Source organism: Pleurodeles waltl, chromosome 5 (genome assembly GCF_031143425.1).
Source record: "Pleurodeles waltl isolate 20211129_DDA chromosome 5, aPleWal1.hap1.20221129, whole genome shotgun sequence".
In the NCBI taxonomy this organism is placed as follows: domain Eukaryota; kingdom Metazoa; phylum Chordata; class Amphibia; order Caudata; family Salamandridae; genus Pleurodeles; species Pleurodeles waltl.
In genome coordinates, this window is record NC_090444.1 from 1,640,687,516 (window position 1) to 1,640,711,778 (window position 24,263).

Consider the following 24,263-nt stretch of genomic DNA (forward strand, 5'->3'; position numbering starts at 1 on the left):
TGCACCCTGCCTTAGGGCTGTAAGGCCTGCTAGAGGGGTGTCTTACCTATACTGCATAGGCAGTGAGAGGCTGGCATGGCACCCTGAGGGGAGTGCCATGTCGACTTACTCGTTTTGTCCTCACTAGCACACACAAGCTGGCAAGCAGTGTGTCTGTGCTGAGTGAGGGGTCTCCAGGGTGGCATAAGACATGCTGCAGCCCTTAGAGACCTTCCTTGGCATCAGGGCCCTTGGTACTAGAAGTACCAGTTACAAGGGACTTATCTGGATGCCAGGGTCTGCCAATTGTGGATACAAAAGTACAGGTTAGGGAAAGAACACTGGTGCTGGGGCCTGGTTAGCAGGCCTCAGCACACTTTCAATTGTAAACATAGCATCAGCCAAGGCAAAAAGTCAGGGGGCAACCATGCCAAGGAGGCATTTCCTTACACAACCCCCCCCCAAACGAAAGAGGATGAGACTAACCTTTCCCAAGAGAGTCTTCATTTTCTAAGTGGAAGAACCTGGAAAGGCCATCTGCATTGGCATGGGCAGTCCCAGGTCTGTGTTCCACTATAAAGTCCATTCCCTGTAGGGAGATGGACCACCTCAACAGTTTAGGATTTTCACCTTTCATTTGCATCAGCCATTTGAGAGGTCTGTGGTCAGTTTGAACTAGGAAGTGAGTCCCAAAGAGGTATGGTCTCAGCTTCTTCAGGGACCAAACCACAGCAAAGGCCTCCCTCTCAATGGCACTCCAACGCTGCTCCCTGGGGAGTAACCTCCTGCTAATGAAAGCAACAGGCTGGTCAAGGCCATCATCATTTGTTTGGGACAAAACTGCCCCTATCCCATGTTCAGAGGCATCAGTCTGCACAATGAACTGCTTAGAATAATCTGGAGCTTTGAGAACTGGTGCTGAGCACATTGCTTGTTTCAGGGTGTCAAAGGCCTGTTGGCAGTCCACAGTCCAGTTCACTTTCTTGGGCATTTTCTTGGAGGTGAGCTCAGTGAGGGCTGTCACAATGGATCCATATCCCTTCACAAACCTCCTGTAGTACCCAGTCAAGCCAAGGAATGCCCTGACTTGAGTCTGGGTTTTTGGAGCTACCCAGTCCAGAATGGTCTGGATCTTGGGTTGGAGTGGCTGAACTTGGCCTCCACCTACAAGGTGGCCCAAGTAAACCACAGTTCCCTGCCCTATCTGGCATTTGGATGCCTTGATAGAGAGGCCTGCAGATTGCAGAGCCTTCAAAACCTTCCTCAGGTGGACCAGGTGATCCTGCCAGGTGGAGCTAAAGACAGCAATATCATCAAGATAAGCTGTGCTAAAGGACTCCAAGCCAGCAAGGACTTGATTCACCAACCTTTGGAAGGTGGCAGGGGCATTCTTTAAACCAAAGGGCATAACAGTAAACTGATAATGCCCATCAGGTGTGGAGAATGCTGTCTTTTCTTTTGCTCCAGGTGCCCTTTTTATTTGCCAGTACCCTGCTGTCAAGTCAAAGGTACTTAGAAATTTGGCAGCACCTAATTTATCAATGAGCTCATCAGCTCTTGGAATTGGATGGGCATCTGTCTTGGTGACAGAATTGAGCCCTCTGTAGTCCACACAAAACCTCATCTCTTTCTTTCCATCTTTGGTGTGAGGTTTGGGGACTAAGACCACTGGGCTGGCCCAGGGGCTGTCAGAGCGCTCAATTACTCCCAATTCCAGCATCTTGTGGACTTCCACCTTGATGCTTTCCTTAACATGGTCAGACTGTCTGAAGATTTTGTTTTTGACAGGCATGCTGTCTCCTGTGTCCACATCATGGGTACACAGGGGTGTCTGACCAGGGGTTAGGGAGAAAAGCTCAGGAAACTGTTGTAGGACTCTCCTACAATCAGCTTGCTGTTGGCCAGAGAGGGTGTCTGAGTAGATCACTCCATCTACTGTACCATCTTTTGGGTCTGATGACAGAAGATCAGGGAGAGGTTCACTCTCTGCCTCCTGATCCTCATCTGTTACCATCAACAGATTGACATCAGCCCTGTCGTGGAAGAGCTTAAGGCGGTTTACATGGATCACCCTCTTGGGGCTCCTGCTTGTGCCCAGGTCCACCAAGTAGGTGACCTGACTCTTCCTTTCTAGTACTGGGTAAGGGCCACTCCATTTGTCCTGGAGTGCCCTGGGAGCCACAGGCTCCAGAACCCAGACTTTCTGCCCTGGTTGGAACTCAACCAGTGCAGCCTTTTGGTCATACCAAAACTTCTGGAGCTGTTGGCTGGCCTCAAGGTTTTTGGTTGCCTTTTCCATGTACTCTGCCATTCTAGAGCGAAGGCCAAGTACATAGTCCACTATGTCCTGTTTAGGCTCGTGGAGAGGTCTCTCCCAGCCTTCTTTAACAAGGGCAAGTGGTCCCCTTACAGGATGACCAAACAGAAGTTCAAAGGGTGAGAATCCTACTCCCTTCTGTGGCACCTCTCTGTAAGCGAAAAGCAGACATGGCAAGAGGACATCCCATCTCCTTTTGAGCTTTTCGGGGAGCCCCATGATCATGCCTTTTAATGTCTTGTTGAATCTCTCAACCAAGCCATTAGTTTGTGGATGGTATGGTGTAGTGAATTTATAAGTCACTCCACACTCATTCCACATGTGCTTTAGGTATGCTGACATGAAGTTGGTACCTCTGTCAGACACCACCTCCTTAGGGAAACCCACTCTGGTAAAGATACCAATGAGGGCCTTGGCTACTGCAGGGGCAGTAGTCGACCTAAGGGGAATAGCTTCAGGATACCTGGTAGCATGATCCACTACTACCAGGATATACATATTTCCTGAGGCTGTGGGAGGTTCCAGTGGACCAACTATGTCCACACCCACTCTTTCAAAGGGCACCCCCACCACTGGAAGTGGAATGAGGGGGGCCTTTGGATGCCCACCTGTCTTACCACTGGCTTGACAGGTGGGGCAGGAGAGGCAAAACTCCTTAACCATGTTGGACATATTGGGCCAGTAGAAGTGGTTGACTAACCTCTCCCACGTCTTGGTTTGTCCCAAATGTCCAGCAAGGGGAATGTCATGGGCCAATGTTAGGATGAACTCTCTGAACAGTTGAGGCACTACCACTCTCCTAGTGGCACCAGGTTTGGGGTCTCTGGCCTCAGTGTACAGGAGCCCATCTTCCCAATAGACCCTATGTGTTCCATTTTTCTTGCCTTTGGACTCTTCAGCAGCTTGCTGCCTAAGGCCTTCAAGAGAGGGACAGGTTTCTTGTCCCTTACACAGCTCTTCCCTTGAGGGTCCCCCGGGGCCTAAGAGCTCAACCTGATAAGGTTCAAGCTCCAAAGGCTCAGTTCCCTCAGAGGGCAGAACTTCTTCCTGAGAAGAGAGGTTCCCTTTCTTTTGCTGTGTTGCAGTTGGTTTCCCAACTGACTTTCCTGTTCTCTTGGTAGGCTGGGCCATTTTTCCAGACTCCAGCTCTACTTTTTCACCCTGTGCCTTGCATTGTGCTCTTGTTTTCACACACACCAGTTCAGGGATACCCAGCATTGCTGCATGGGTTTTTAGCTCTACCTCAGCCCATGCTGAGGACTCCAGGTCATTTCCAAGCAGACAGTCCACTGGGATATTTGAGGAGACCACCACCTGTTTCAGGCCATTGACCCCTCCCCATTCTAAAGTAACCATTGCCATGGGATGTACTTTTCTCTGATTGTCAGCGTTGGTGACTGTGTAAGTTTTTCCAGTCAGGTATTGGCCAGGGGAAACCAGTTTCTCTGTCACCATGGTGACACTGGCACCTGTATCCCTCAGGCCCTCTATTCTAGTCCCATTAATTAAGAGTTGTTGTCTGTATTTTTGCATGTTAGGCGGCCAGACAGCTAGTGTGGCTAAATCCACCCCACCCTCAGAAACTAGAGTAGCTTCAGTGTGAATCCTGATTTGCTCTGGGCACACTGTTGATCCCACTTGGAGACTAGCCATACCAGTGTTACCTGGATGGGAGTTTGGAGTGGAACCTTTCTTGGGACAGGCCTTGTCTCCAGTTTGGTGTCCATGCTGTTTACAGCTATGACACCAGGCCTTTTTGGGATCAAAGTTTTTACCCTTGTACCCATTGTTTTGTGAAGAGGCTCTGGGCCCACCCTCCTGTGCAGGTTTTTGGGGGCCTGTAGAAGGCTCTTTACTATTTTTAGTTTTGGTTGTCTCATCACCCTTCTGCTGGGGAGTCTTTGTGACCCCTTTCTTTTGGTCACCCCCTGTTGAAGTCTTGGACACCCTTGTCTTGACCCAATGGTCCGCCTTCTTTCCCAATTCTTGGGGAGAAATTGGTCCTAGGTCTACCAGATGCTGATGCAGTTTATCATTGAAACAATTACTTAACAGGTGTTCTTTCACAAATAAATTGTACAGCCCATCATAATTACTTACACCACTGCCTTGAATCCAACCATCTAGTGTTTTCACTGAGTAGTCAACAAAGTCAACCCAGGTCTGGCTCGAGGATTTTTGAGCCCCCCTGAACCTAATCCTGTACTCCTCAGTGGAGAATCCAAAGCCCTCAATCAGGGTACCCTTCATGAGGTCATAAGATTCTGCATCTTGTCCAGAGAGTGTGAGGAGTCTATCCCTACACTTTCCTGTGAACATTTCCCAAAGGAGAGCACCCCAGTGAGATCTGTTCACTTTTCTGGTTACACAAGCCCTCTCAAAAGCTGTGAACCATTTGGTGATGTCATCACCATCTTCATATTTAGTTACAATCCCTTTGGGGATTTTCAACATGTCAGGAGAATCTCTGACCCTATTTATGTTGCTGCCACCATTGATGGGTCCTAGGCCCATCTCTTGTCTTTCCCTCTCTATGGCTAGGATCTGTCTTTCCAAAGCCAATCTTTTGGCCATCCTGGCTAACTGGATGTCCTCTTCACTGGGGCTATCCTCAGTGATTTCAGAGGTGTTGGTCTCTCCTGTGAGGGAACCAGCATCTCTGACTATTATTTTAGGAGTCAGGGTTTGAGGGACCCTGTTCTCCCTAGATAGGACTGGTAGGGGGGAATTGTCCTCCAAGTCACTATCCTCTTCCTCTGAGTTGCCACCCTCAGAGGGGTTGGCCTTTTCAAACTCTGCCAAAAGCTCCTGGAGCTGTATTTTGGTAGGTTTGGGGCCCATTGTTATTTTCTTTAGTTTACAGAGTGACCTTAGCTCTCTCATCTGTAGATGGAGGTAAGGTGTGGTGTCGAGTTCCACCACATTCACATCTGTGCTAGACATTATGCTTCTAAAAGTTGGAATACTTTTTAAGAAACTAAAACTGATTCTAGAATCTAATTCAAACTTTTAACAAACTTTTAAACTCTAAAAGAAATGCTAAACAGGATCTAACACAAGGCCCTAGCAGGTCTTTTAAGAATTTAGAAAACTTTTCAAATTGCAAAAATCAATTTCTAATGACAATTTTGGAATTTGTCGTGTGATCAGGTATTGGCTGAGTAGTCCAGCAAATGCAAAGTCTTGTACCCCACCGCTGATCCACCAATGTAGGAAGTTGGCTCTGTATGTGCTATTTCAAAGTAAGGAATAGCATGCACAGAGTCCAAGGGTTCCCCTTAGAGGTAAAATAGTGGTAAAAATAGATAATACTAATGCTCTATTTTGTGGTAGTGTGGTCGAGCAGTAGGCTTATCCAAGGAGTAGTGTTAAGCATTTGTTGTACATACACATAGACAATAAATGAGGTACACACACTCAGAGACAAATCCAGCCAATAGGTTTTGTTATAGAAAAATATCTTTTCTTAGTTTATTTTAAGAACCACAGGTTCAAATTCTACATGTAATATCTCATTCGAAAGGTATTGCAGGTAAGTACTTTAGGAACTTCAAATCATCAAAATTGCATGTATACTTTTCAAGTTATTCACAAATAGCTGTTTTAAAAGTAGACACTTAGTGCAATTTTCACAGTTCCTAGGGGAGGTAGTTATTTGTTAGGTTAACCAGGTAAGTAAGACACTTACAGGGCTTAGTTCTTGGTCCAAGGTAGCCCACCGTTGGGGGTTCAGAGCAACCCCAAAGTCACCACACCAGCAGCTCAGGGCCGGTCAGGTGCAGAGTTCAAAGTGGTGCCCAAAACACATAGGCTAGAATGGAGAGAAGGGGGTGCCCCGGTTCCGGTCTGCTTGCAGGTAAGTACCCGCGTCTTCGGAGGGCAGACCAGGGGGGTTTTGTAGGGCACCGGGGGGGACACAAGTCCACACAGAAATTTCACCCTCAGCAGCGCGGGGGCGGCCGGGTGCAGTGTCGAAACAGGCGTCGGGTTCGCAATGTTAGTCTATGAGAGATCTCGGGATCTCTTCAGCGCTGCAGGCAGGCAAGGGGGGGGTTCCTCGGGGAAACCTCCACTTGGGCAAGGGAGAGGGACTCCTGGGGGTCACTTCTCCAGTGAAAGTCCGGTCCTTCAGGTCCTGGGGGCTGCGGGTGCAGGATCTCTCCCAGGCGTCGGGACTTTAGGTTCAAAGAGTCGCGGTCAGGGGAAGCCTCGGGATTCCCTCTGCAGGCGGCGCTGTGGGGGCTCAGGGGGGACAGGTTTTGGTACTCACAGTATCAGAGTAGTCCTGGGGTCCCTCCTGAGGTGTCGGATCTCCACCAGCCGAGTCGGGGTCGCCGGGTGCAGTGTTGCAAGTCTCACGCTTCTTGCGGGGAGCTTGCAGGGTTCTTTAAAGCTGCTGGAAACAAAGTTGCAGCTTTTCTTGGAGCAGGTCCGCTGTCCTCGGGAGTTTCTTGTCTTTTCGAAGCAGGGGCAGTCCTCAGAGGATGTCGAGGTCGCTGGTCCCTTTGGAAGGCGTCGCTGGAGCAGGATCTTTGGAAGGCAGGAGACAGGCCGGTGAGTTTCTGGAGCCAAGGCAGTTGTCGTCTTCTGGTCTTCCGCTGCAGGGGTTTTCAGCTAGGCAATCCTTCTTCTTGTAGTTGCAGGAATCTAATTTTCTAGGGTTCAGGGTAGCCCTTAAATACTAAATTTAAGGGCGTGTTTAGGTCTGGGGGGTTAGTAGCCAATGGCCACTAGCCCTGAGGGTGGGTACACCCTCTTTGTGCCTCCTCCCAAGGGGAGGGGGTCACATCCCTAATCCTATTGGGGGAATCCTCCATCTGCAAGATGGAGGATTTCTAAAAGTTAGAGTTACCTCAGCTCAGGACACCTTAGGGGCTGTCCTGACTGGCCAGTGACTCCTCCTTGTTATTCTCATTATTTTCTCCGGCCTTGCCGCCAAAAGTGGGGCCTGGCCGGAGGGGGCGGGCAACTCCACTAGCTGGAGTGTCCTGCTGGGTTGGCACAAAGGAGGTGAGCCTTTGAGGCTCACCGCCAGGTGTGACAATTCCTGCCTGGGAGAGGTGTTAGCATCTCCACCCAGTGCAGGCTTTGTTACTGGCCTCAGAGTGACAAAGGCACTCTCCCCATGGGGCCAGCAACATGTCTCGGTTTGTGGCAGGCTGCTAAAACTAGTCAGCCTACACAGATAGTCGGTTAAGTTTCAGGGGGCACCTCTAAGGTGCCCTCTGTGGTGTATTTTACAATAAAATGTACACTGGCATCAGTGTGCATTTATTGTGCTGAGAAGTTTGATACCAAACTTCCCAGTTTTCAGTGTAGCCATTATGGTGCTGTGGAGTTCGTGTTTGACAGACTCCCAGACCATATACTCTTATGGCTACCCTGCACTTACAATGTCTAAGGTTTTGTTTAGACACTGTAGGGGTACCATGCTCATGCACTGGTACCCTCACCTATGGTATAGTGCACCCTGCCTTAGGGCTGTAAGGCCTGCTAGAGGGGTGTCTTACCTATACTGCATAGGCAGTGAGAGGCTGGCATGGCACCCTGAGGGGAGTGCCATGTCGACTTACTCGTTTTGTCCTCACTAGCACACACAAGCTGGCAAGCAGTGTGTCTGTGCTGAGTGAGGGGTCTCCAGGGTGGCATAAGACATGCTGCAGCCCTTAGAGACCTTCCTTGGCATCAGGGCCCTTGGTACTAGAAGTACCAGTTACAAGGGACTTATCTGGATGCCAGGGTCTGCCAATTGTGGATACAAAAGTACAGGTTAGGGAAAGAACACTGGTGCTGGGGCCTGGTTAGCAGGCCTCAGCACACTTTCAATTGTAAACATAGCATCAGCCAAGGCAAAAAGTCAGGGGGCAACCATGCCAAGGAGGCATTTCCTTACATTCCCCCTTTGAATTGGTTCCCTCATGCAAGTGTCTTGCATCCTGCTCAAACTTTTCCCACGGTGTTAATGTTGTAGTCTCAGGTTTAGGAGCATTGTTAGTCACTTTCTTATCCAACCACGGCATTCCCACAATCACTCCTACAATTATTATTGCACACACAATACCTATTATAAGACTCAACCAACCACACACCTTACCCTTCTTGTTACTACCTCTATTATAAGCCATGTCTGTATAGAATCAGATAGCAGAATAACAATCAACTTGAGGACGATATAAAACTTTTTCTTCTCTCTCTCTCTCTCTGCGTGTATTTACAGCATTTTCATTCACTCCAGGACCCCTTTGTCAAATCAGGTTAGCAGCTTTTCATAATCAGGTTTCTCAAAGTCAAATCAGGTTATCAATGTCTCATCCGGTAATTTATAAGTCTCTTTCTTTCGTTTTTCAGTTTTCGATTTTAACAAAGTCTTTTTCTTTGAGTTATTTCTGGTAACGTAGTACTGGCCTGGTACTTATCGATCAAAACAGAATGCTAAAAATTCTTGTTGCCATTCAGATGTTGTTGCATATGCCCACTCAGGACCTGCGTACCGTCTGTTTGCAGTTCTCTTTCTTTTCAATCTGCGTTCACCTTGTAATTCTCCTTCACTCAACTCCTCTACTCGAGATGTATCAGTCTCTTCTGTTATTGTTTCACCTGGTACGCTCCTTACTTTTGCAGCCTGTTTCTCTGGCCAATTATCTCCCCTATGCGTCTTCTTTCGGTTTGTCTTTTCAGGACGCTGAACAGCACCCTCCTCTTGTAGTATGGTGTTTTCTCTTGATGGACCTGCAACTGGCTCAGGGGATGCAGGTGTACTTTGATCTCTTTCTACTATTTCACCTTCTTCTTCCTCTTCTTCTTGATCCGTAACGGGTTCAAGTTCTAACCCGTATCCGTCTATTTCTGGGAGAACCTCTCCTTGATTTAGTTCTCCTGCTGCCTCTACTATGATAGGCACACTGTCACCTCTCTCAAACTCATTCACTGTTAGAGGGACTGGGCTGTTCTCAGTGGGCTCTCCTGCGGTCTCAGTTCCCTCTTGGCTGTTTTCTAGCCCTGAGACTTCCCTCTCTGGATTTGTTGTGCTGGAAATTTCAAGTTCCTCATCAGTTGGACACGTTACCTTCTTTGTGTGACTGGCATGTATCCAGTTTGGAACGCCTGCACATTTCATAGCAGTGGTTGTTGTCAAAATTACTTGATATGTCCCCTTCCAGCGCGGCTCCAAACATGACTTTCTCATGTGCTTCATGACAACCACCCAGTCACCGGCTTGCAGGGTGTGACCTGGATCTCCGATCGGTGGCAATGTGTTAGCCTCTACCTGGTGAGAGAAAGAGCGAATCACATCAGCCAAGCCTTTGTAGTAGTCCAACACCATATCATATGATATTCACTAGAGCATTTGCAGGTACTGTGGGTAACCTCATAGCTCTACCCATCAAGATCTCGTGTGGCGATAGTCCTGTTTTCTTATCAGGGGTGTTCCTCATTGACATCAGCACTATGGGCAATGCATCTGGACATTTCATATTGGTAGCTGCGCACATCTTTGCCATTCTTGATTTCAAGGTACCATTCATTTGCTCTACTAATCCTGATGCTTCGGGACGGTAACTACAGTGCAGCTTCTGTTCGATGTGTAATGCAGCACACAAGAGTTTAATTACCTCATTGTCGAAGTGTTTGCCCCTATCTGACTCTATAGAGACTGGAAACCCGAACCTGGGTATTAATTCCCTAAGCAGCAGCTTTGCAACTGTGAGACTGTCATTTGTACGTGTGGGGTAAGCTTCAATCCAGTGACTGAAAACACAGACAATCACCAACACGTACTTCAATCCTCCGCAAACAGGCATTTCAATGAAATCCATTTGCAACTTGCTAAATGGACCGCCAGCTCTCCCTATGTGGCTCAAAGTTACCACAGTCCCTTTTCCGGCATTCATCTGTTGAAAGATGATGCACCTGTGGCAAGTAACCTCTGCAGCATGTCTGAATTTAGGATTAAACCAATCGATTTTGAATAACCTGATCATTGCATCTCTCCCGAGGTGAGCCTGTCCTTGGTAGAGCCTAGCGAATTGTGACAAGATTGTTTGGTAAAACTAATTTCCCTTCCTCTGAGACCCACAAGTCGTCAGCCCTTTGTGCACGTTGCATTCTTTGCCAGGAGCGTTTTTTCCTCTTTGCTAGCAGGACCCTGTAGTGTCTTTAGCTCATCTAGGGTATCAACCACCCTTAATGCAAGGTTCAAGCATGTGTCATTTTCAGTTTGCGGTAACAATTCCCACTGATCCTTGAACGATATACAGTTCAATGTGCAAAATCTTGCAACCTGATCTGCATAGCCATTTCCCATGGACACAAAGGGGGTCATTCTGACCCTGGCGGTCATGGACCTCCAGGGCCAACGACCGCGGAAGCACCGCCAACAGGCGGTAAAGCCGCGGTCAGAAAAGGGAAGCCGGCGGTTTCCCGCCGTCTTCCCGCTGCCCCAGGGAATCCTCCACGGCGGCGCTGCAAGCAGCGCCGCCATGGGGATTCCGACCCCCTTCCCGCCAGCCTGGTTCTGGTGGTTTTCACCGGCAGAACCTGGCTGGCGGGAACGGGTGTCGTGGGGCCCCTTAACAGGGCCCCACATTGATTTTCAGTGTCTGCATGCAACTGCACCCGTCGCACACCAGCAACTCCGCCGGCTCCATTCGGAGCCGGCATCCTCGTTGCTGGTGCTTTCCCGCTGGGCGGGCGGGCGGCCTTTTGGCGGTCGCCCGCCCGCCCAGCGGGAAAGTCAGAATCACCGCGGCGGTCATTTGACCGCGCTGCGGTGTTCTGGCGGGGGAACAAAGTTAGAATAACCCCCAAAGTCTTGTGACTTAACATGAGCATTGCATTTCACCACGGCAATTTCAAGAGGTAACTGAATCGCACGTAACAAATCCTTAATTTGTTCACCATTTTTCACAGGAGAACCAGAAGAGGTCATGAAACATCTCTGCGACCACAATTGGCCAAAATCATGTACAATTCCTAATCCGTACCTGCTGTCAGTATAGATAGTGACTCTCAGATTTTCAGCTGCGTGGCATGCCTTAGTAAGGGCAACTAACTCTGCCACTTGTGCGGAGTACACTCTCTCGAGCCAGGAAGCTTCGATGATACCAGCTATGGTACAAACAGCGTAACCAGCTCTCAGTGTTCCGACTGAATCTCTCAAACAGGACCCATCAACAAACATAATGCAGTCATTTTCTTTTAACTGTGTATCTTGAATATCAGGTCGTGGCTTGGTACATAGTTCTGTTACCTCAAGACAGTCGTGCTCAACTTCCTCTTCATTATTAACTTCAGTATTCTCAGCAGGAAGTAGAGTTGCCGGGTTCAACACAGTACATTGTTTCAGTGAAACACTAGGTGACCCCAGAATAATTGTCTCATATTTGGTAAGACAAGCATTTGTCATGTGCTGAGTTTTGGTTCGAGTCAACAAAATTTCAACTGAATGCGGAACCATTACTGTTAGGGGGTATCCCAATACTATGCCTTCACACTGCGTAGGACTCTGACCAACTGCTGCAACTGCGCGCAAACAACCCGGTAAGGCTGCTGCGACGGGGTCCAAGGTAGCTGAAAAATATGCTACAGGGCGATTTGCACCTCCATGGACCTGTGTCAAGACAGACAAAGAACAAGCATCACGTTCATGACAAAACAGTAGAAAAGGCTTTCTGTAATCAGGCATACCCAAAGCTGGTGCCCTGCACATGCACTCTCTCAATTCCATGAATGACTCAAGCTCTTCCTTGGACAAAGCTATGGTATACGGCTCATCCTTGATCTCTTTACCTCTCAGTTTTATCAAAGGCTTTGAGATAATTGAGAAGTTGGGTATCCACTGGCAACAGTAGCCCACCATTCCCAAAAACATCCTGACATCTCTTTTTGTTGTTGGGGGGTTCATTTGCAAAATGGCTGTTATTCTTTCTTTCGATATTCTCCTGGACCCTCTTTCAATTAAGTGTCCTAAGTATTTCACTTCCTTCTGGCAGTACTGCAGCTTCTTGGGTGACATTTTATTTCCATTCTTTCCCAAATGATTCAGTAAGGCAATTGTGTCGTACTTACAGTTATCCCTTGTCTTAGATGGGATCAGCAGATCGTCAATGTACTGCACTAGAGTCGAGTTAAAAGGCAGTACTAAGGATTCTAAGTCCTTTTTCAATATCTGATTGAAGATGGACGGTGACTCAGAAAACCCTTGAGGAATTCTGCACCAACTGTACACCTTATCCTGGAATTTGAAACTGAATAAAAACTGGCTATCCTCATGAAGAGGTATCGAAAAGAAGGCTTGTGACAGGTCTACAACGGTGAATCATTCAGCATCACATGGGACCTGAAACTGATCACTGATGGATTAGGTACTATGGGGCAACATTTTACCACAATCTCGTTGGTTTTCCTCAAATCCTGCACAATTCGAACCTTCCCAAAAGGCTTTTTCAGACCCATTATCAGTGAATTACATGGGCTACTCAATACTTCCTTCAGGACTCCCTGTTTCAAAAAGTCTGCAATTATTTGTGACACTTGAATAAGAACATCTTGTGCCATATGATATTGTGGCACCTGGGGAAACACTGCATTTGGTTTCACTTGTACTTTAACAGGTTCTACTCCTTTTATTAGTCCCACTTCCTTTCCTGTCAAATCCCACACCTTCTCTGTCACCGTTCCCTGTAACTCAGCGGGTAAGTCGATCACTGTAAGCATCGGGAACAATGTAATCAAAGGGTAATCTTCATTTGTAGTTCCTGTCTCTAACTCTGAGAACTGACCATCATCCCCTTCATCATCACTGTTTGTCTGTACTTCGATTCCGTCATTGGAACAGGTAATTGAACATTTTGTCTTGCACAGTAAGTCTCTTCCCAGTAGGGATACCGGACTTGAATCGCAGACTACAAACTTATGCAGTCCCTGGAAGTTGCCGATCTCAACCTGTACTGGATCTGTAATCGGATTTGTCAGGTACTGGTTTGCTACTCCGACCACCCTTATAGTAGGCCCCGAAAGTGGTAATTTCGGAACCTCTGCACTCCTGACTGTAGAGCGTGTAGCTCTGGTATCAACCAAGAATGAAACTTTGTGACCCATTACCTTTCCCTCTACATAGGGTCCCCTCTGATCTACCTTTAGGGATGCTGCAAGCCTGCACTCTTCGCTATCTGAGCTATCATCCGACCACTCCTCATTAATTCCATCCTCACCACGCAATGGGAATTGCTGTACTGTATTATTTTGACTCATCACTTGACCTGTGACCTGTTGAGGAAGCATCACCTGTTGCTGTCCCATCGGAGCCATTGGTAATTGCATTTGCTATCTAGGTACCATGGGAACCTGCTGTTGTACTTGCTGCATTTGTGCTGGCTGAACGCACGGCATTTGCATTTGCTGCACGGGCTGTAACCCCTGCATCTGTACCATGTTATTTTGGAAGTTCGGGTTTTGATTTCTCAATTTTGGACCTCTTACATTTTGCAATGTACCGACATTAGTGCTTTGTTGAATGACACCATCCTGCACCACATTCGGGCATTCCCGCTTCCAATGCCCCACGCCCCCGCACGCGTGACATGGTGACATATTTTTCATCCCCTGCACGTCATTTTGAACCACAACCATATTCAAGTCTGGACCGCGATTCACAAAGCCTCGACCTCGACCTCTCAGTTGCGCCTGAAACACACCATTTACTTGCGGTTGCTGCTGTATCATCTGTTGAACTCCATTTCCCTGTATTCCTGCCTGTGCAGCCCTTATCTGCATCAGCATCACTTTCTCCTTTAACTTTTTCTGTTTCAGCTCAATTTCGTCACTACAGTATTTTGCATACTGCAACACCTCATCAATCGGCTTCGCTTGCCAACAAATCAAATGATTCTTAACCATCTGGCTGACTTCTAGTCTCAGCCCTTCAACAAATCTGAACACGAGATGGTTCATGTCTTTCGGCTCAATGGTCTCAATACCACTGTAATGTTTGAATGCCTTTAACAACCTTTCATAGTAAGCATGAATTGATTCTTTAACCTCCTGTGAGGTCCGGTCGATTTTCTGCCAATCAGTCACCTTCGGCGACACTTTCTGCTTCAAAAACTCAATCACTTTATGATAGTACTTCATCACTTCCTCAGAGGGAGCTCCAGTTACCTTATCCCTTGCCGGCTCCTTCGTCGGCCAATCTACCCCTCTCTTGCACTCAAGCCACAAATCAGGCGGATCAATGATCTCAAACAAGGTATTCAAGTCTTCCCAGACACACTTTGCAAGTTTCACAAACCTGTCTGTTTGTTGATACCACTCGAACGGTTTCTCCCTCAATCTGTGATAATCATTTGTAAAGGATAGGATGTCTCCTCTGGACCACGGCACATGAATTAAAACCCCACCAGCTGTTTCTCTCATGGGTAATATTTTTACTGATTCCGTATCGGGTGAAGCTTTAGCCTGATTCAACCCCGGACTGTCTCCTTTCTCCTTATCTCTTTTCTTTGCCCATCTGCCTTCCCATTTTTCTAATGCACCCCAAATTTGCGCACTTTGCAGTATTTCTTTTAGATGCGCTTTCATTCTGGCAGACCTCATGTGCTCAAAGTCTTTTATGTCAAAGTCTAACCTGTAACTTCTTTTCAAATGTTTAGTGTTCTCAATGTCAATGTTGTACTTGTCTGCTAGATTCACCAGCCTTTGATGCACCTTCCCCACCTCTTTAGTAATCTTAGGGCACAGATACCTCAGCTCTGCTTCTGTGTATGACTCTAATCTGTTTACCCCCATTGTTCTGTCCACTAGTTCAGCAGCTTCCACCCCCAATCTTACAAAGTTCAGGTACTCATCTTTCCCTTTCTTTTCCGGGTTCAACTGCAGTCACTGTGGTCTTTTGTGAAGCATAGGTCTTCTCTAACCACTAATTCAACTGTTGTACTGTAAAACCTTGCAATGAAATGTTCCCTGCATGCATCATTGGCGATTGTGAAGCATTTGTACTTATTGTCTGTGGGGTTAGCAGACCTAGTCCTGCCTGTCGCATTGCCTCCAATGGCGTTTCAACCGGGCTAAGGTCTATCAAGGACCTCGGTTTCTCAATTGCCTGTTCTCCTGGGGCCATTAACGGGGGAGTTCCTATGGACCCTCCTCTTATTGCATCTTGGGTCATTACCCCCTGATCACATACGCCAGATTTACCTTGTGCATACAATGGCACCGGTGGACCAACAGTAATCAGTAACGATATTGCAGCAGGTGTCTGACCTGGTCCTAAACTTCGTGGAGCAGCGACTCCAAAGGTCTGATTCTCTGAAGCCGGAACAGGTATTAATGGAGGACCTGGTACTGGGTTGTATCCTGGTATCAGTTGTGGCTGCGGCAGCAATTGTGGAGTTGACTCAATCTGCACTAACCTCGATTTTGTATATATCGGGTCTGGCGGCACTATCAGATTTGTAGTAGTCTCGAGGCCTGGGACGTCTGGATAGATTCTCTGTATCTGCGGTGGAGGTTGCAACTGTGTCTGCATGTCTGGCGCAGTGGGTACACTGACACCATTCTGTATCGAAACCGTATCACTAGTCTGTACCGAATCAGTAACTCCCTTCTCCTGAGTCTGGTTCCCGGGACCCACGCTAGTGCTTGGAACACTGTCGCTCACCGCATAATGTGGCGGGCGATCATGTAATATTTGGTCCATGAATTCTTCATCATCTGAATCGTCTTCCTCTTCCCAAGGGCTCTTAGTTTCCTTAGGCTTGCTAGAATCTTTGTCTGTTTTACAAGTGGCTTTCTTTCCCTGCGTCTCTTCTCCCAGTGTAATTGCTGGCAACAATTTCAATCCATCAACTATTCCCCGTCTCCACATTTTGTTCTCATTATCCCACCTAGCTTCTGCATAAGACTTTTCTACCCTTTTTAGTCTTCTTTGGAATCTTTCTTGTCAATGTTTAAGGGCCATTAAATCCCAAATCCCTAAAGCCTCATACTGAGCTGGCCTCGGAGGTGGTTTTTGTGTACTTAACAACCACCTTAAATTTTCTAACACCTTCGGATTGAATGTCCCATGTTCTGGGAACGCTAAACTTCCCTCCTTCTCTGTTAATTTGCGCCACTGTTTCATCCATAAACAAGGCGCAACACCTTTTTCCTCCATAACTATGTAAGCTGGAGAACCCTCAGGCGGTGTAGGCTCCCCTTCACTCGGCATAATGTATGCATCTCCTTTCAGAGCACTCTTAAATGCCTTGACAAAATTCATCTTTGCGGTTTTCTCTTATTTGTATTTAATCAGAAAGTGACTTTAATTCCCAGGACACTCTTCACCCACCTTTCTCTACCTATTGCCCCTCACGGACAGCAGCCAATCCGTGCACGACCCCTCTCGACAACTGACCTATTTCAGCGCGGGTAACTATGACAATGAAATTGTGATTTGTCTGTTTGCTTTTCCTTTCTAGGTACCAACTGCTTACTTTTGACAGAGACCATAGCTAGACGTTTTCCAAATTGGTGTTCAAAAATTGTTTTTTATGAAGCCCAACATGCTAATGCTAATCAGTGATTAGGACAGGGGTTCATTATACCGACGCAAATAGACAAATGACTGAATCTGGGCTTTGTTGAACTGGCGCATTAATGACACTCTGCTGATGTTGATTTATGTTGACGCTGTGTTATGTTCTAATAATTGCATTCCTTGCTTTGATGAAGTCTTATTCTAGCTGCCAAATTATGACAATGATATTGAGAGTTTTCTTTCTGAAATTAACACACTTGCTCTTAGAATTGTAATCAATAGGGAATAAACCTCATAAAGTTCTATTAAACTGGTGTGGTTATTCATGGCTGCAAGGTCATAGTGGTCTCTCAAGTTGATTAATGTCTTTGACTAAAGTGAAATGCGTTATTGTGATAAATATTGATGACACTATTGATGTATTGATTGACATGTTGATTAGCTATCTTGTCCTAAGGTGTCTCTCAACAGGGTCAAAAGGTTAATTGGCCTAAAACGAGTCCTAATGTAAGGTAAGGTAATGTTGTTTTAGGAGGAGTGGGCGTACTCCGCAGTATGAGAGTAGGGAAGTCGGCGTACTTCATATGAGTGTGGCGCTTTGTGCTAAGAAATTACCCACGTGGTTGGTTGGTAATGTACGGACCCGGCGTGGTCTAAGACTCCGGAGTATATTGACAAGTGTAGGAGACACTTGGGGTTTATGTTGTAATTTATGCGGTTTAATTAGGTCAATCGGGCGTGATTGGCAGGTCGAGTTTGAGTCAAGTGTAAGAGTGAAACCTTGAATGGAGATTTGGCAAGTTCTATAGTGCACTAGAACAAACCATTGACTAGTCGAGAGTAGGATTAGCGGGTAGAATTCTGCTTGCATATGCGGGAACTGAGAAGGAGAGAGTAGCGGCTGAGGCTTCAAGTGAAATCTCTGTAAGGTTCTGAAGCGAATGTGTAACCTTACTGTAGTGAACCGGCAAATTTGAGTTATTGTTGTTTTTAAAGGTGCTCGCAGTAATTTTGCATTAGTTTGCTGTGAATCCAGTGTAAGGAGGACAAGCCGCAAGACTTTGTCAGCTGCAGTGTTTGAGTGTGACATCAGTGGTGCCGCGGTGGGATAGGTCAGTTGCCGAGAGGGGTCGCGCACGGATTGGCAGCGACCGTGAGAGGCAATAGGTTGAAAAAGGTGGGTGAAGAGTGTCCTGGGAATTAAAGTCACTTCCTGATCAAATACAAAACAAAAGAAAAGACGCAAAGATGAATTTGATCAAGCTTTTAGGAGCGCTCTGAAAGGAGACGCATACATTATGGCGAGTGAAGGGGAGCCTACACCGCCAGAAGGTACTCCAGCTTATATAGTAATGGAGGAAAAGGGAGTCGCTCCTTGTTTATGGATGAAACAGTGGTGCAAATTTACAGAGAAGGAGGGATGTTTGCCGTTTCCGGAACACAGAACGATCAATACAAGAATTTTTGAGAATTTGAGGTGGATGTTGAGTGTACAAAAGCCACCTCCGAGGCCAGCTCAGTATGAGGCATTAGCAGTCTGGGATTTAATGGCCATACGACAAAGACAACAGAAATTTGGGAGGAGAATGAAAAGGGCAGAGAAGACTTTAGCTGAGGCTAGATGGGACAATGAGAGCAAAATGTGGAGAAGGGGAATAGTTGACAGACTCAAATTATTTCCAGCAATAACCCAAGAAGATGAGACACAGGGAAAGAAAGCCACTTGTAAGACAGATAAGGGTACTAATATGCCGAAAGAGACTAAGAGGTCTTGGATAGAGGAAGATGACTCAGACGATGAAGAGTTTCTTAATCAATTGCAACATGATCGCACGCCACCGTTTACAATAGATGACAATGCCCCAAGCACTAGTGCAGGTCCTGGGAACCCGACGCAGGATAAGGGAGTTACAGATACAGTGCAGACTAGTGATACAGGTTTGATACAGAATGGTGTCAGTGTACCCACTGCGCCAGACATGCAGATACAGTTGCAACCTCCATCGCAGATACAGAGAATCTATCCAGACGTCCCAGTATTAGAGACTACTACGAATCTAATGATGCCGCCTCATCCGATATATACAAAATCAAGGTTAGTGCAAATTGAGCCAACTCCGCAGTTGCTGCCCCAGCCGCAGCAACAGCTGATTCCGGGTTATAGTCCAGCGGCAGTACCTCCGTTTGTACCTGCACCAGCTACAGTGAGTCAAGCTCCTGGAGTCACTGCTCCACGGGGTTGGGGATCAGGACAGACACCAGCTGCCATATCATTACCAATTACAGTTGGTCCCCCGGTACCATTATATGCACTGGGTAAGCCTGGTATGTGTGATCAAGGAGTGATGACCCAAGAGACAATAAGAGGAGGGTCCATGGGAACTCCCCAATTGATGTCACCAAGAGAGCAATCAGCTGAAGGACCCAGGTCCTTGTTAGACCTTAGTCGGATCAAAGAACCTTTAGAGGCAATGAGGCAAGCAGGGTTAGGTATGCTAACCCCACAGACAATAAGTACAGACTCATCACAGTCACCAATGATGCATGCAGGGAATATCTCACTGCAAGGTTTTTCTGTGCAACAATTGAATGAGTGGTTAGAAAAGACCTATGCTTCACAAAATACTGCAGTAACTGCTGAGAAGCCAGAAAAGGAACAATTCCTACATTTTGTGAGACTGGGAGTACAAGCTGAAGAATTAGTAGAGGGAACAATGGGGGCAAACCAATTAGAGTCATACACAGAAGCTGAATTGAGGTACCTGTGCCCCAAAATCACTAAAGAAGTGGGCAAGGTGCATCAGAGGTTGGCAAACCTGACAGACAAATACAATATTGATATTGAGAATACTAAACATTTGAAAAGAAGTTACAGACTAGACTTTGATTCTAAAGAGTTTGAGCACATGAGGTCGGCCGGAATGAAAGTGCACCTTAAAGAAATACTGCACAGTGCGCAGATCTGGGGAGCTTTAGAGGAATGGGAAGGCAGATGGGCAAAGAAGAGAGATAAGGAGAAAAGTGACAGTCTGGGATCAAGTCAGGCTAAAGCTTCACCAGATACAGAGACTGTAAATGAAGACTACCCTCTGATAACCTTGTTCCCGATGCTTTCAGTAACTGACTTGCCAGCTGAGCTGCAAGGAACCTTGACAGAGAAAGTGTGGGACCTGACAGGAAAGGAAGTGGGACAGATAAAAGGAGTATAACCGGTTAAAGTACAAGTGAAGCCAAATGCAGTGTTTCCCCAGGTGCCGCAGTACCACATGGCCCAAGATGTTCTCATCCAGGTATCACAGATAATTGCAGACTTTGTAAAACAAGGAGTTTTGAAGGAAGTTTCGAGCAGCCCATGTAATTCACCAATAATGGGTCTGAAAAAGCCTTGTGGGAAGGTCCGTATTGTGCAGGATTTGAGGAAAATAAATGATATTGTGGTAAAGTGTTGCCCCATAGTGCCAAATCCAGCAGTGATCATGTTTCAGGTTCCGTGTGATGCAGAATATATCTATAAGATATTGAAGAAGGACTTAGAGACATTGGAACTGCCTTTCAGTTCAACTCTTTTGCAGTACATTGATGATTTGTTGATGGCGTCCAGAACAAAAGATGACTGTAGGTATAACACAATTGCCTTATTGAACCATTTGGGAAAGAACAGACATAAAGGGGGTGATTCTCACCCTGGCGGGCGGCGGAGGCCGCCCGCCAGAGTTCCCCCCTCCAAAATACCGCTCCGCGGTCGAAAGACCGCTGAGGGTATTTTGGGATTTGCACTGGGCTGGCTGGCGGGCGACCGCCAAAAGGCCGCCCGCCAGCCCAGTGCAAATCATCCTTCCCACGTGGATGCCGGCTCAGAATTGAGCCGGCGGAGTGGGAAGGTGCGACGGGTGCAGTGGCACCCGTCGCGTATTTCAGTGTCTGCAAGGCAGACACTGAAATACAAAGTGGGGCCCTCTTACGGGGGCCCCTGCAGTGCCCATGCCATTGGCATGGGCACTGCAGGGGCCCCCAGGGGCCCCACGACACCCCATACCGCCATCCTGTTCCTGGCGGGCGAACCGCCAGGAACAGGATGGCGGTATGGGGTGTCAGAATCTGACAGTTCTGACAGTTCTTTGTCTGTCTTAACACAGGTCCATGGAGGTGCAAACCGCCCAGTAGCATATTTTTCAGCTACTTTGGAGCCAGTCGCAGCAGCCCTACCAGGCTGTTTGCGCGCAGTTGCAGCAGTTGGTCAGAGCCTCACACAGTGTGAAGGCACAGTAATGGGGCATCCCTTGACAGTAATGGTTCCACATTCAGTTGAAATTCTGTTAACCCGAACTAAAACTCAGCATATGACAAATGCTAGGCTAACAAGATATGAGACCATTATACTGGGGTCTCCTATTGTTTCACTCAAAAGGTGTACAATGTTGAACCCGCCAACTCTACTTCCTATTGAAAATGCTGAGATTAGTGACACAGAGGAAGTGGAGCATGATTGTCTTGAGGTAATAGAACTATGCACCAAACCCAGACCTGATATAAAGGATACACAGCTAGAATAAAATGATTGCATTATGTTTGTTGATGGATCATGTTTGAGAGACTCAGTCGGAATACTGAGGGCTGGTTATGCCGTGTTTACAATCACTGGTATCCGAGAAGCTTCCTGGCTCGAAATGGTGTACTCTGCACAAGTGGCTGAATTGATTGCCCTTTCTAAGGCATGCCACGCAGGTGCAAATCTGAAAGTCACCATCTATACTGACAGCAGGTACGGATTTGGTATTGTACATGATTTTGGCCAATTAAAGTCACAGAGGGGTTTCATGACCTCTTCTGGCTGACCAGTGAAAAATGGTGAACAAATTAAGGATTTGTTGCATGCAATTCAGTTATCTCTTAAAATTGCCGTGGTGAAATGCAATGCTCATGTCAAGTCACAAGACTTTGTGTCAACGGGAAACGGCTATGCAGATCAAATCGCAAGGTTTTGCGCATTGAACTGTATATCGTTCAAGGAACAGTGGGAACTACTACCTGAAACTGAAAATGAAACATGCTTGAACTTTGCATTAAGAGCTGTTGACACATTAGATGAGCTAAAATCATTGCAGGGCCTGTGCTAGCAGAGAGGAGAAACGTTCCTGGCAGAGAATGCAGTGTGTACAAAGAGCTGACGACTTGTGGGTGTCAGAGGAGGGAAAGTTGGTTTTGCCAAACAGTCTCTTGTCACAATTTGCAAGGCTTTATCATGCGCAGGCACATGTTGGGAGAGACGCAATGATTAGATTATTCAAAATTGATTGGTTCAATCCAAAATTCAGACAAGCTGCAGAGGTTACCTGTCACAGATGCATTATCTGTCAACAGATAAATGCAGGAAAAGGAACTGTGGTGACTTTGAGCCACATAGGGAGAGCTGGAGGTCTGTTTAGCAAGATGCAAATGGATTTAATTGAGATGCCTGTGTGTGGAGGCTTGAGGTACGTGTTGGTGATTGTATGCGTTTTCAGTCACTGGATTGAAGCTTACCCTACACGTAGGAATGACAGCCTCACAGTAGCAAAGCTGTTGCTTAGAGAATTAATACCAAGGTTTGGTTTTCCGGTCTCTTTAGAATCAGATAGGGGCAGACACTTCGACAATGAGGTGATTAAGCTCTTGTGTGCTGCATTGGACATTGAAGAGAAGCTGCATTGTGGCTACCGCCCTGAAGCATCAGGATTAGTGGAACAGATGAATGGTACCTTGAAATCGAGAATGGCAAAAATGTGCGCAGCTACCAATATGAAATGGCCAGATGCATTGCCCTTAGTGCTGATGTCAATGATTAACACACCCGATAAGAAGACAGGACTATTCCCCTATGAAATACTCATGGGTAGAGCTATGAGGTTGCCCGCGGTACCTGCAAATGCTCTTGTGAATATCAGGGATGATATGGTGTTGGACTACTGCAAGGGTCTGGCTGATGTGGTCCGCTCTTTTTCTCACCAGGAGGAGGCTAATACATTACCACCGATCAGTGATCCAGGTCACACCCTGCAAGCCGGTGCCTGGGTGGTTGTCAAGAAACACGTGAGGAAGTCGTGTTTGGAGCTGCCCTGGAAGGGGCCATATCAAGTAATACTGACGACAACCACTGCTGTGAAATGTGCAGTTATTCCAAACTGGATACATGCTAGTCACACAAAGAAGGTAACATGTCCGACTGATGAAGAACTTGAAGTTTCCGACTCAGCAACTCCAGAGAAAGAAGTCTCAGGGCCGGAGAATACTCAAAGGGGAACTGAGACTGAAGGAGAGCCAACTGAGGACGGCTTGGTCCTCAAACAGTAAGCGAGTTCGATAGAGGTGACAATGAGCCTATCGCAGTAGAGGCAGCAGGAGAACTAAGTCAAGGAGAGGTTCTCCCAGAAGTAGACGGATACGGGTTAGAACTTGATCCCATTACAGAACCTGAAGACGAGGGGGAAGGAGCGGAAGGCAGTCAAAGAACACTGACTCCTGAGCCAATTGCAGGTCCGTCAAGAAAAAACACCATAGCTCAAGAGGAGGGTGCTGTTCAGCATGCTGAAAAGCCAAGTAGAAAGAAAACGCACAAAGTTGATAACTGGCCAAAGAAACAAGCTGCAGGAGAAAAGTTTGTTCCAAGTGAAACAATAGAGGAAGAAATTGATACAACCAAAAGTGAGGATCTTAGTGAAGGAGAAATGCAAACTGAAAAGAAAAAGAGTCGCAAACAGAAGGTACTCAGGTCCTGAATGGGCATATGCGACAACATCTGAATGGCAACAAGAATTCTTAGTGTTCTGTTTTGATCGAGAGGTACCAGGCCAATATTACGGCACCTGAAATCAATCAGAGAAAGAGACTGTGTTAAAATTGAAATTGAAAGCTGAAAAGCTGAGAAAAGAGACTGAAAAATTACTGGATGTGACACTAATAACTTGAAATGACACTGAAACCTGATTATGACAAGCTGCTAACCTGATTCTACAAAGGGCCCTGGAGTGAGTGAAACGCAGTAAATACTCGCAGAGAAGGGAAAAAAAAAGAGCTTTAAAATCGTCCTCGAGTTGATTGTTTGACTTATATCTTCTGCTGTCTGATTCTTTACAGATCATGCCTTACACTAGAAGTAGTAATAAGAAGGGAAAAGTGTGTGGTTGGTTGAGTATTATATTAGGTATTGTGTGTGCAGTAATAATTATAGGTGTGATTGTGGGAATGCCTTGGTTGGATAAAAAGGTGACTAACAACGCTTCAAAGCCTGAGACTGCTACACTAACACCGTGGGAAAAGTTTCAGCAGGATACAAAACACTTGCTTGAGGGAACTAATGCAAAGGGGGAACTTTCTACTAATGTCTTCTATCGCTTGCTGAAGGAGTATGTTGATACAATGGATGTGAGGAACTATTATGTGTGCACAAAGATTCCTTCATCAGTACAAGAAGGG